This window comes from Marmota monax, unplaced genomic scaffold, assembly GCF_021218885.2.
Source record: "Marmota monax isolate L192 unplaced genomic scaffold, Marmota_monax_Labrador192_F-V1.1 WCK01_AAM20220418_F8-fsc00016, whole genome shotgun sequence".
NCBI lineage: Eukaryota > Metazoa > Chordata > Mammalia > Rodentia > Sciuridae > Marmota > Marmota monax.
This window is the reverse complement of record NW_026695209.1, coordinates 5,789,137-5,795,205: the sequence shown is the minus strand read 5'-3', so window position 1 is coordinate 5,795,205 and position 6,069 is coordinate 5,789,137.

Here is a 6,069-nt window from a genome sequence, read left to right as displayed (position 1 = left end):
TTCGGCAGATACAACATCTTTGTTTGTATGTGGTGCTGAGGATAGAACCCGGGCTGCATGCATGCCAGGCGAGCACGCTACTGCTTGAACCACATCCCCAGCCCTCATAACTCTTTTTTTTACATGTCTAGGACATTTATTTGGGTTTATTTACATATATATGTATATATAAATGCCTCAATTATAAAGCAAAAGACTCTACATTTCTTTACATACTTTAAGCTTTGAAACACAGAATTCAGGTTAGATATGTCATTCTCAATTTTTTCTAATTATCACAATCATCTGCGATCTTTTGAAAAATACAGGTTCCCAATCTCTATTTCTTTATTTGTTTTAATTAGTTATACATGACAGTAGAATGCATTTATGCACTTTTATATATCATGAATAGGATATAATTTCTCATTTTTCTGAGTGTACATGTTGCAGAGTCATATTGGTCATGCTGTCACACATAAACATACAGTAATAATATCTGTTTCATTCTACTATCTTTCCTATCCCTACATACCCTCCCTTACCCTCCCATCACTTTTCTCTTCCTAATTTAAGGTAACTCTATTCTTCCCTAGTGCCCTCCCCCTTATTGGGAATTAGTATCCCATATTAAAGAAAATATTCGGTCTTTGGTTTTGTGGGATTGACTTATTTCACTTAGCATGATATTCTCCAACTCCAACCATTTACTGCACATGCCATAATTTTACTATTCTTTAAAGCAGAGTAACATTCCATTGGGTATATGTACCATATTTTGTTTATCCATTCATCTATTGAGAAATACCTAGGTTGGTTCCATAGTCTATTATGAATTGAGCTGCTATAAACATTTATGTGGCTGCATCACTTTGGAAATCTGATTTTAATCCCTTTGGGCATAAACCAAGGAGTGGTATAGCTGGGTCAAATAGTGGTTTTATTTCCAGTGTTCTGAGGAATAGCCATACTGCTTTCCATAGTGGTTTCACCAATTTGCAGTTCCACCAGCAATGCACGAGTCTACCTTTTACACCACATCCTCACTAACATTTATTGTTGCTTGTATTCTTGATGATTGCCATTCTGACAGGAGTGAGATAAAATCTTTCATTTCTCTAATTGCTAGAGATGTTGGACACTTCTAAATATAGTTGTTGATTAATTGTATTTCTTCTTCTGTGAAGTGTCTGTTCAGTTCCTTAGCCCATCTGTTGATTGGTTTATTTGTTTTTTGAGACCCAGAATAGCTAAAGCAATCCTTAACAACAAAAGTGAAGCAGGAGGCATCACAATACCAGAGATACAGAGATATATACTACAGAGCTATAGTAATAAAAATGGCATGGTATTGGCACCAAAATAGACATGGAGACCAATGACAAAATAGAGGACACAGAGACAAACCCACATAAATATGGTTATGTTATACTAGGACAAAGCTGCCAAAAACTGGAGAAAAGATAGTCTATTCAATAAGTAGTACTAAAAATTCGTATGTAGCAAAATGAAATTAAACCTCTATCTCTCACCCTTCACAAAAATAAACTCAAGTGGATCAAAGACTTAGGCTCTAGAACAGAGATCCTGTGCCTAATAGAAGAAAAAATAGGCCCAAATTTTCACCATGTTGGCCTAGGTTCTGAATTCCTTAACAGAGATCCTAAAGCTCAAGAAGTTAAATCAAGAATTAATAAATGAGATGGATTCAAATCAAAAAGCTTTCTCTCAGCAAAGGCAACAATCAACAAAGTGAGGAGAGCATCTACAGCTTGGGAGAAAATCTTTACCACATCCACCTCTGATAAAGCATTAATCTTTATTAATGTTGTGCCTCTCCCAATCACAACCTTCTCCACTAAGGATGACAACTAGCTTGAATTTGCACTAAACATTTCTTTTCTTTTCATTATACTTTTGCCATCAAATGTGTAGCATTTAACACTGTGGTTTAGGTCTTCTTTTCCTTGCCTAAGAATGTCCTTTAATTCTTAAAGAAATAATGGCAGGTTCTTCTTAGTTATATTGAAAAGTCATCATATTTTTTGTTTAGAATTTCTCAAACTCCATATTCACCAGATTTTATTTACATCATATAAATTCCTAGGTTTTTAAGTAGCTTCTGCATTGCAACCACTTAATTCCTATCAGTTGGTCAATGTACTAACTAGGACAAGGTGCTCATAACTCAATCATTTTCATCTATAAACTTTCTTGCATTGTCTCAAACAAGATTTTGGGGAATACCTCATATCTAACTGTAACACTATGAATCTCTGTGAATTGACAATTGATTTAAGAATTTTAATCAGAATCAAGTTCAGATCTTTATTGCAAGATAATTCATAGGTTTTAAGTTCTTCAGCAGAAAGAGAATACCATTAGAAGTTTCTTCCAGTATTGTTAAAATTTCTTGATGCCCAATGTCTATTTTCAGTTTATCTCAATTCAACTAAAAAAATGGTGATATTATAATTCTTTCACATCATAAATATATGAAAAGAGAAATATTTTTTTTTTATTTTGTTGCCTAAGGATTTTATCCTTAAAAGAAAATCATTCTATCCCTTCTTTCTTGTAATTAATTATTTCTAAAATAAAATAATGAATTGAATTTCTAGTACTTTCCAAAATTATATTATTATTATTACTATTATTATTATCATTATTATTAAGAAGATATAGATTTAAGCATATTTGATGCATTTCAATGTACAACAATGATTTCCTTAATCATTAATAAATTATCCCTTCTTTGATGAGTGAAAATATGTTCAAATTGGCTCCTGGGTTCTTCCTGTCCAAAATGTTCAATACAAATATTGTGTACTTTTGCCCTAGACTTGGATTAATGGTTCTTAAAAAATCTGTGTTGCATTAATGGAAGGCATTTTGAGGTGACAATGTAGACAGTAAGATGATTATAGTTACTGGTTTGGTCATTATTTTTAGATGTTTTTAGTTGATAAAGTATTATAAGGAAGATGTCATTTGACCTCTGATACTACAAATTCCAATTCAGAACTAGAGAATATTTACTTACTTGCTTCCACCTTGTGTTTGCACACGCTGTTTGATTTTTAAATAATACTTAAATTATTTTTATGTGCTTTCTCCATTAGCAATTATAAGTATATTATTACACATTTGGTCATCAAATGATATTTTATATTCTCTAGCTCTTATATTAAATATTTATTCTCTGTTCTACATGAAAATATACATTTAATATTAAGCACATATCATTATTATTGTGATGTTTCTGTATACATTTTAATTATGTGAGGTTCATCCTATGAACACTCAAGGGTTTATTCTACAAACTTCAAAGTACTTGTTGGATGACAGTTTTTCTGAGGCTTTTGTACTTGAAATTAATTTAATCAGAACATAAATCCTTTGCACATATTTTCTTTCACTGACATTTACAAACATAGTATTCCCTTTTCCTGTCTCTGTCCTAAGTGCTGATCTTGGAAAGTCTGATTATAAATCTCTATTTCAAAATTCCTTTGTTTTGATGTTTTATTTGTCTAGATACCTTAGGAATTTTCTTTTCTTTCTTTTTTTCTGTTAATGTCTATGGCAGGCATCATAAAATTCCCCAAAGTTATTCATCTCCATATATCCAGACCTATAGAGATTGTCTTACATGGAAAATAGGACTGTGCAGATCTGATTAAATTAAAGACTTCAAGGTGAGGTGATTAAACTGGATTATATGGCACAGCCAAAGTAATAATGAGAGTCATCATAAGAGGACAGGAGTCTCAGAGTGGGAGAAGAACATATAATGTTAGAAGCATTAGGTTGATGGTAGAATATTGGGTTGATGTACCAAGAATTTGAGCACATGTAAAGCTAGAAAATACATGGGATTCTCCAGAGCACCTAAAGGGTACACATTTCTGTCAAACTTTGACCTCTATGACTGCAAGATAACAAATTGTTTTAGCTAATACATCTATGGAACTTTGCTACAATAGCAAAAAAAAAAATCATGAAGTTTAACTACACTGAAGTATGTCTCAGTGTTAGTTATTCTCAACTAATTTATAACAATAAATTGGTTTGTCCTTTCAATATGCAGTTTAACAGAAGATTTCTTGAATGAAAGCATTTTTTAACTTTCTTCTTGCTTTTTTTCCCTTTTAGAACAATCTATTAATCTATTACATGTGAGACTGTGTGTGTGTGTGTGTGTGTGTGAATAGATTTGTTCCATTCTCTTAAATCAGCCTTGTATCTCTGTCTTCATTTCTTTGTTATTCAAAAAGATTTTTAAAAATCTTCCTTTTAATAAGAGACATGATTTGTTGTCTTCAAGATTTTAAGTAAAATCAAGATTTTAAGTAAAATCTTCATTTTTAAGATGACATTCTTTCACTGTATTTTCTTACACAGTTTTATTCTTTATGCTGTTTTTGAACAACATATATCATTTAAATTTTATAAAATATTTTGTCCTTTTAGTGCTGTTTTGTGCATTTAATGACATACTTTTGGGTATATTTTACTTGTTTGTAAGGAAGTGATATTGGTTTACTTTTGTTTAATTTTTTTTTGGTAATAACTTTGTGTGGGATTTGTTTTTAATTATTTTTAGCACATTTTACTTGAAATTAATTCGAATTATTTTTAGAAGAAAATTGTTAAGATTACTCTTTCCAACTTCATAGATGGATGTAAAATTTCCTGTACTAGTAGTTTTGTAGAGTTCCAAGTTATTAGCTTAATTATTTAGTCTCCTGGACTTGCTAACATCCCACAATTTTATCTAAGTCTTCCTTATGTTTTGACTCCATTAACCATTTCCCACATAATTGTGGTCTTTTACCTTAGTTTTCCTCAGTGAAGGATTCTGCCTAAAGGTCCAGACATCCTCAGATTTTTCAGTTTACTATGAATAACTAGCATTCAATTTTGAGTGTTCACCCTCAGTAATTTGGACAACTGATCATATTTCATCACTAACCTAAAACTAAATATAATTAGAATGATAATGTATATACTGACTTGATCATGATTTAATGCTGTTTATTACAAATTTACTTCATTCCTAAAATTTAGAAACAGACTTGTAATTTTTTTTTACTGTGGTCATTTATCCTTTGAAATTTCTACCTATTTGTCCCAGTAGTCATTTTGTGCCCCTTAAGATTATAATGTCTGTGAATAGACTGATTTGCTTTTCTTTTCAATTCAAAATAATTTTATTTATTTATTTATTTTTCCCTTACATTTGTTTGCAGCTACAGATCAATGTTGCATAGAAGATTTAAGTATACGCTTTTGTTTTGTATTCAACATTAAAATAATTCATTAATTACTATTGTATCAACTGAAAGTTTATCAACAGATATAATTCTAAAATGCTAAAAATAGTAACTGATCATAATGTAAATAGAATTTACACTTTCTGTTACCAACTACCAATTGTTGAAAATATTGGAATGATCAATAAATTTTAATTATACATAAGATGTAAAACTGCTTGTTATATAATTTTATAAAGTAAACTTCATAATAATTGGAATCACATGTATAGCATCACCAGCTGTCATATATGTTTATTATAAATTTTTCTGATAACAATAATTATTTTTTTATTTACTAAAATAAAATATGTTCAACATAGACACACACACACACACACATATATATATATATATATATATATACATATATATTATTTTATATATATATATATATATATATATATATAGAGAGAGAGAGAGAGAGAGAGAGAGAGAAGAACAATGAATAAACATTAAAAGCAAAGACTTTCTTATTCTATCAAAAAGTACATAAAGGATAATCATTGTTCATTCCTTAACTCAATGGATTTCTCCAAAAAGATAGTTCTTGTAGAGAAAAAAAATTCCATTAAAAACCCTTAAACATTATATAGAAAATGTAGAAATCGTGGCGATCAGGGGACATAATAGATAGAGCACTGGAGCAATGATGGACAATTTTTTGAAACTTTCTCTTGTGAATTAATATCATATATCTTAAATAGATTAATCCATATCATGTAAGTAATCAAAATCACTGTTTTATCCAGGCATGGTGGCTCATACCTGCAAA